Source organism: Phacochoerus africanus, chromosome 14, assembly GCF_016906955.1.
Source record: "Phacochoerus africanus isolate WHEZ1 chromosome 14, ROS_Pafr_v1, whole genome shotgun sequence".
In the NCBI taxonomy this organism is placed as follows: domain Eukaryota; kingdom Metazoa; phylum Chordata; class Mammalia; order Artiodactyla; family Suidae; genus Phacochoerus; species Phacochoerus africanus.
Window position 1 is genome coordinate 58,004,040 of NC_062557.1, and position 8,107 is coordinate 58,012,146.

The following is an 8,107-nucleotide window of genomic DNA, read 5'->3' on the forward strand; positions in this document are numbered from 1 at the left end:
ATGCACGCTGCTCTATGGACTGATCCAAAGAAAGCTCTCCCTGAGCTCCCTTCTGGCCCCCAGGTGAAAAGGGCTGATTTGGTCGGTGTGGTGGTAAACTCTGCGCCTTGGCAAACATCATTGGGGATCCACATCGGGCACATTCCAGGTGGGGTCAATACATTTCGAACACAATTGGGAGAGAGAGCACCGGCAAGATAAAAAAAATCAGAAGGAACGAATCGAGGTCAAACTTAATGGTACCAAGGAAGGAATCAAAGGGGAAAATGAAGAAAAAACAATCGTTCCATCCGTACACACCTATCTTCATCCATACATATGTGCAAGGCTCTATCCAATCGGAAGCAGGCTGGCACGCCCTGATGGATTTGGAGAGAAGGGTTTACAGAGCGAGGCATGGGGTAGGAGGGTCCCTGCGTTCTGAAAGCTTTTGAGAGAGAGAGAGAGAGCGAGAGAGAGCGAGCCCACGCGGAAGGGCCCTTCTTGGTCTTTCATGAAAGCGGGGGAAGGAGGCCCCACCCTCACAGGGGCCCCAGACAATGCAGCCCCAGGGACTGCTGAGCCAGAGAGAGGAGGAAAGCCTGAGAGGGGCTGTTCCAGCCGATGTCCACACGAGGGCGCCAGAGCCCCTTCCGGCCCCAGCTGCAGCTCCGAGGCTCGAACAGGTGAGAGCTGCAACCCTACAAATGCGCAGGCTCCGCGCTGGGGCTGATGGAGTGTTGAGCGGAACGGACCCACAGCAAGCACCCAGAGGATGTGCGGGTGTCTCCTGGGCACCAGGGACTCTCTCCTCCAAGACACCTCCTGTCATGCGGAGGGCGGAGCTGTGCCTTCGGGATTTGGAGGTGGGTTCGCCGCCTGGTTGGGGGGCAGTGGGTTTCGAAGGCTTGAAGCATGTCCTGGGTTTCGGCGTGCCGTGGGTTCCTCTAGAGGCAGGCGCCCGGACACACACAGCCTCGGGATTGGACCGTGAGCTGGCCCTGGCCAAGCCCCTCCCCGTCAGGGGTTCAGGTAGGTGAGCCGGAGGGTGGTGCTGAGGAATCCATGGGGGGCCTCTGTGGCAAGAGCGTGGGCAGCTGGGCTAAGCCCCATGCTTTGTTCCCCGCTCAGGAGGCTGAGGGAAATGCCCTTCTCACCTTTGGAGAGGAGCCTCCCTTGTCAGGAGGGCGGCACGATATGGAGGCAGGACCGAACCCAGGTCTGCTGAGTTAAGGACAGTTGATTGGTCTCCTCCAGCAAGCTCCCAGGGAGTTCCCACGTGGCTGCCAGGCTTAAGAGTCTCTCCTGGTCACTGCTGGAGCTGGGGCAAGAGCTGCACTGGTCGATCCACCTCTGGCCAGACCACATCTCCGTGTGGCAGGGGGCACCCAAATCAGTGGATCCGTAATAAGAGCGATTGAAACAAATGATCTGAATGGATAAAGAAAGGAGTCAAGGTCAATCTCTCTCTCTCTCTCTTTCTCTCAGTCTCTCTCTCTCTCTCTATATATATATACAGACACACACACACACACACACACACACACATATAGTACTGAAGAATAGCTAGGGAAATGGATAGATCTGTCAATCCTAAGTCTCTCCTGACCCAATATCTCGGGTGTCAGTGGGTTTGACGTGCCTGCCTGGGGAGGCCCATCTAGGAGTGGATGCTTTTGCCAAGCAGAGTGGACCTGCATGCCACACAGGTGTGCAGGAAAACAACTCGGTAAGTGAATCAATTTAAAAAGAATCATGTCTTTACACACATACATACACCCAACCCAGGGAATTAGGTCTGGTCCAAGGTCGATAGGCTTGGAAATCGAGATCTGAACCACGGAGACCTTACGTCTGTCTCTTTAAAATGGGGCAGCACTCGCAAGAAACAGCCTCCTGAAATCATGGATGGGAAGATAAGTACTGCATGTGTTGTAAAGGTAAGGGGAAAGAAGTGAGGGGGAAAGAGAGAAAAAAAGAAACACGCAAGAGTTCACAGTGGGAAACAAGGAATGAAACAGGAAAATTGGGCAAATATCACTGGATATTTACTGACAAACCTATGTTCACAAATACCGGAATACACGGATATATATACATATATATTTATACACTTTCTTTTTCTTAAAAAAAGGAAGTATGCTGTCTTCGGAGAATGGGTCTGGAGCTGAGGGTTTGAACGATGTGGCTCAGGGTAGGTGGGCCTCAGGGCTCTGGGCCCCTTCGAGAGGGCGAGGGCGAGGGCGAGGGTAAAACCCCCCTGGGAAGGGCCCTGCTTGCCAGGTCCCCACAGAGGAGGCATCCTCCCGAAGCAACATATTGCCCAGGGCCAATGCAGCCCAGGTGCTGCTGGGCCAGCCCGAGCGGGAACCCCGGGGCGGTGCTGTGCGCGCAGGTGTCCACAAGACGGCGCCAGAGGCCCTTCTGGCCCCAGGTGCAGCTCGGAGGCGGCAGGCGCCTGCCCAGGAGTGGGGTGGATGCTGCGTGGGGCCGAAGCCGGAGCCAGCAGCCAGAGGTGTGTGGTGGTCTTCCGGGCACCGGGGACTCTCTGCGCCAAGGTGCCTGAAGTCAGGCCGAGGACGGCGAGGTGTCTCTTCCACACGCATTGCGGGAGAGGCAGCCTGGTTGGGTGGCAGGGTGCTCAGCCTTCTTGAGGGAGTCGCTGGGTTTCTCCACGCCTTGGGATCCTCCAGAGGCTGGAGCCGAGGTCCCCGGAGCCTTCTGGGTGGAATTCTGCGGCGATCCCACCCGGGTCCCGCCACATCCCACTGTGGCAGGTGACGCTGCAATATACTGCCACGGCCACAAGGTATTGAAAAGAATGAGCTCCCTTGCGAAAGAGCTCTCTGTCGACATTCACACACTCCTATCGGGGAGCTCAGGCAATTGACAGAGGAGGCCATGAGCAAGTCTCTCCTGACACAATACCTCGGGCGGCAGAGGGTCTTCAGGACCTGCCTGGGGGAGGTCCGGCCGTCGTGTGGCTCCAGTGCCTGGGCAGACAGCATCTGCGTGCCAAACATTGGTGCAGCCCCATAAACGGGGAAGCAAAAACAGAAGTACACAGAGAAAACGAAAATCCTGAGCCTGCTAGTATAGGCACAAGTGTGTCCACCATAGGTAACTATGTCTGGTCCGAGGTCTCGTTGCTAAGAACTCTGGACACCATCGGCGGTGCCCGTTTGCCTAGTTTTCTCTCCAGAGGCAGGAGTGTGGCCCAAGGCACCGTCTCGGGGCAACGCTGAGCCAGCCTCTTTGGGGGCTCCCTTTACTACTGTTGGTTTTAGGTCCATTCAAGCGGATGGATGGGCGATCGAGGGGTACCTGGAGGTGCATAGGGTTTGGCTCCCGTTCTCCTCCCTCTTGTTCCCAATCCCAGGGACTAGATGGAGGACCCTGGGCTCTCGGGCAGGCTGTGCTTGTTTCCCCACGCCACGTGCAGCTCTTTGGATCGGTGACACCCCAAATCCCCATCCTTCCCATCCCCTCCCCTCCCATCTGGCCACCACAAGTCTGGTGTCCAGTCCATGAGTGGCCTGTCTGCCCCAAGAGTCCCTCGTGCCATTCGTGAGACTCCCCCTCCCAGGGGTCTTCTGTGGCATTGGTCTTTCTCTTGCAGACTTATTTCTCTTCGGAGGAGAGTCTCTCAAGCCCTCCCTGTGGCCGAGCAGGGCCCCTTGGGTCCTGTTTGCATTATGATTCCTCCAGAGCCTTGTTGCGCGGGGCATACGTACACCACCTCCCTCCTCCTAGACTTGGGCGCTGGGCGTGTTTGCATGTCTTGGTTTTCTGAAAGTTGCTGCAGGAACCTAGCGGGGCATTGAGCACTTGGAGGGCAGACTTTGGGGATAGGTGCTCAGGGGTGGGATGGCTGGGGTCTAGGGTGGTTCTGCATGTATTCTTCAGCTGGACCTCGAGCCTGTGGCCCATAGTGGTTTCCCCAGTTTCCAGAGCCCCCCTCCTGGAAGGAGAGCCCCCTGTGCTCCACAGCCCCTCCAGGGTAGTTTCTTGCTAGCCCTCCTAACGAGGGGCCTTCAGGGAGGGATTAGGAGGCAGCTCAGCCTTCTTTGGATTTGCAAGTCCCTCCTAAGGAGCGCCGGTGGTCCTTGGTTTCTGAGGCTCGTTGCCCTGTGTGCATCTGGATTAGGGCATTGTGGATTCCGGGCTTTGACCCCTCGTGGAATGGGGTTGTTGGTTTTGTCTGGCTGTTGGCTGGTGTCAGCTGTTGAGCTGGTCCTTTGGCAACCGCGGCCTTCCCTGGGCTTTGGGACCCGGATGGAGTTCTGCTGGGTTGTGCACGGAAGGTGGGAGAATGGTGCTATGTCTCTCAAGAGGTCTCCTGACTCTCGGTGCCTAGAGGTCCATGCGGGAGCCGCCTGGCTTCCCGAGAGACACCTGGTACGAATGCCTGATCGAAAGAGAGGTCGAGTGCTTTCAGGCCGGTCGCTCGATAGAAAGAAAGGGCGCACAGACATTCCCCGTGGCTCCCAGGGTGAAAGGCCTGTCTTGGGCCCTTTGGGGGCTGGGATCATCGCTGTGGCTTGCAAACCGAGGACGGGAAAATCACTCACGCCTGTGTGAGGCGGGGTCCAAGTGGAAGGAACGCTGAGGGGTAGGGAGCAAAAACGGACAGAAAAGCAGCAAGGCTTTCCTGTCCGAATGAAGGAGTGACAGTTGGAAGAGCCAGCACACATCAATAGCTGCATCCTGAGAAACCTAGGTTCGCAAATACCGGAGTACAGGGACAGGTATAAATTATATGTATTCAGAAAAAAAAAAAAAAAAAAGGGAGGGGGGGCATTATGCTGTCGTGGGAGAATGGGTCTGGAGCTGAGGGTTTGAACGGTGTGGCTCAGGGTAGGTGGGCCTCAGGGCTCTGGGCCCCTTCGAGAGGGCGAGGGCGAGGGCGAGGGCAAGACCCCCCTGGGAAGGGCCCTGCTTGCTAGGTCCCCACAGAGGAGGCATCCTCCCGAAGCAACATATTGCCCAGGGCCAATGCAGCCCAGGTGCTGCTGGGCCAGCCCGAGCGGGAACCCCGGGGCGGTGCTGTGCGCGCAGATGTCCACAAGACGGCGCCAGAGGCCCTTCTGGCCCCAGGTGCAGCTCGGAGGCGGCAGGCGCCTGCCCAGGAGTGGGGTGGATGCTGCGTGGGGCCGAAGCCGGAGCCAGCAGCCAGAGGGGTGTGGTGGTCTTCCGGGCACCGGGGACTCTCTGCGCCAAGGTGCCTGAAGTCAGGCCGAGGACGGCGAGGTGTCTCTTCCACACGCGTTGCGGGAGAGGCAGCCTGGTTGGGTGGCAGGGTGCTCAGCCTTCTTGAGGGAGTCGCTGGGTGTCTCCACGCCTTGGGATCCTCCAGAGGCTGGAGCCGAGGTCCCCGGAGCCTTCTGGGTGGAATCGTGAGCCGGCCGCTGTCCAAGCCCTGCCTGTCCAGGTTGGAGGGATGTGGCGAGAGTGAGGCTGGTGCTGATGCATGAGTGTGGGACAGGGGTGGCATTCGGGCTGGAAGCGGTGCCATCCCTGGGCTTTTTTTCCCTTTTTTTTTTTCCCTTTTTCCTTTTTTTTTTTTTTTCCCCTTCCTGTTCAGTCCACAGACCTGGTGATATTTGCTCCTTGCCCTGAGCGATGAGCCTGTCTTTTCTGTCCAGCGCCGGGGTGTGGAAGCTGGACCGCACCCGGGTCAGCTGAGTTAGGCAGGGCTGACTGGGATCTTGAGGACATCTCTGAGGGAGTTCCCTCGCGGCTGCCTGGCTCCAGAGTCTCTCACGTTCCCTGCTGAGGCTGTGGCCAGAACCGCGTGCGGCGATCCCACCCGGGTCCCGCAACATCCCACTGTGGCAGGTGACGCTGCAATATACTGCCACGGCCACAAGGTATTGAAAAGAATGAGCTCCCTTGCGAAAGAGCTCTCTGTCGACATTCACACACTCCTATCGGGGAGCTCAGGCAATTGACAGAGGAGGCCATGAGCAAGTCTCTCCTGACACAATACCTCGGGCGGCAGAGGGTCTTCAGGACCTGCCTGGGGGAGGTCCGGCCGTCGTGTGGCTCCAGTGCCTGGGCAGACAGCATCTGCGTGCCAAACATTGGTGCAGACCCATAAACGGGGAAGCAAAAACAGAAGTACACAGAGAAAACGAAAATCCTGAGCCTGCTAGTATAGGCACAAGTGTGTCCACCATAGGTAACTATGTCTGGTCCGAGGTCTCGTTGCTAAGAACTCTGGACACCATCGGCGGTGCCCGTTTGCCTAGTTTTGTCTCCAGAGGCAGGAGTGTGGCCCAAGGCACCGTCTCGGGGCAACGCTGAGCCAGCCTCTTTGGGGGCTCCCTTTACTACTGTTGGTTTTAGGTCCATTCAAGCGGATGGATGGGCGATCGAGGGGTACCTGGAGGTGCATAGGGTTTGGCTCCCGTTCTCCTCCCTCTTGTTCCCAATCCAGGGACTAGATGGAGGACCCTGGGCTCCTACCCTCCTAACGAGGGGCCTTCAGGAGGGATTAGGAGGCAGCTCAGCCTCTTTGATTTGCAAGTCCCTCCTAAGGAGCGCCGGTGGTCCTTGTTTTCTGAGCTCGTTGCCCTGTGTGCATCTGGATTAGGGCATTGTGGATTCGGGCTTTGACCCCTCTGAATGGGTTGTTGGTTTTGTCTGGCTGTTGGCTGGTGTCAGCTGTTGAGCTGGTCCTTTGGCAACCGCGGCCTTCCCTGGGCTTTGGGACCCGGATGGAGTTCTGCTGGGTTGTGCACGGAAGGTGGGAGAATGGTGCTATGTCGGGGAGCAGCCCCGCTCCTCCCCGTGTTGTTCTCTCAAGAGGTTCCTCTGACTCTCGGTGCCTAGAGGTCCATGTGGGAGCCGCCTGGCTTCCCGAGAGACACCTGGTACGAATGCCTGATCGAAAGAGAGGTCGATGTGCTTTCAGGCCGGTCGCTCGATAGAAAGAAAGGGCGCACAGACTTCCCGTGGCTCCCAGGGTGAAAGGCCTGTCTTGGGCCCTTTGGGGGCTGGGATCATGGCTGTGGCTTGCAAACCGAGGACGGGAAAATCACTCACGCCTTGTGAGGCGGGGTCCAAGTGAAGGAACGCTGAGGGGTAGGGAGCAAAAACGGACAAAAAGCAGCAAGGCTTTCCTGTCCGAATGAAGGATGACAGTTGGAAGAGCCAGCACACATCAATAGCTGCATCCTGAGAAACCTAGGTTCGCAAATACCGGAGTACAGGGACAGGTATAAATTATATGTATTCAGAAAAAAAAAAAAAAAAAGGGAGGGGGGCATTATGCTGTCGTGGGAGAATGGGTCTGGAGCTGAGGGTTTGAACGGTGTGGCTCAGGGTAGTGGGCCTCAGGGCTCTGGGCCCCTTCGAGAGGGCGAGGGCGAGGGCGAGGGCAAGACCCCCCTGGGAAGGGCCCTGCTTGCTAGGTCCCCACAGAGGAGGCATCCTCCCGAAGCAACATATTGCCCAGGGCCAATGCAGCCCAGGTGCTGCTGGGCCCGCCCGAGCGGGAACCCCGGGCGGTGCTGTGCGCGCAGATGTCCACAAGACGGCGCCAGAGGCCCTTCTGGCCCCAGGTGCAGCTCGGAGGCGCAGGCGCCTGCCCAGGAGTGGGGTGGATGCTGCGTGGGGCCGAAGCCGGAGCCAGCAGCCAGAGGGTTGTGGTGGTCTTCCGGGCACCGGGGACTCTCTGCGCCAAGGTGCCTGAAGTCAGGCCGGGACAGCGAGGGGTCTCTTCCACACCGTTGCGGGAGAGGCAGCCTGTTTGGTGGCAGGGTGCTCACCTTCTTGAGGGAGTCGCTGGGTTTCTCCACGCCTTGGGATCCTCCAGAGGCTGGAGCCGAGGTCCCCGGAGCCTTCTGGTGGAATCGTGAGCCGGCCGCTGTCCAAGCCCTGCCTGTCCAGGTTGGAGGGATGTGGCGAGAGTGAGGCTGGTGCTGATGCATGAATGTGGGACAGGGGTGGCATTCGGGCTGGAAGCGGTGCCATCCCTGGGCTTTTTTTCCTCTTTTTTTCCCCCCTTTTTCCTTTTTTTCCGTTTTATTTTTTCTTTTTCCCTTCCTGTTCAGTCCACAGACCTGGTGATATTTGCTCCTTGCCCTGAGCGATGAGCCTGTCTTTTCTGTCCAGCGCCGGGTGA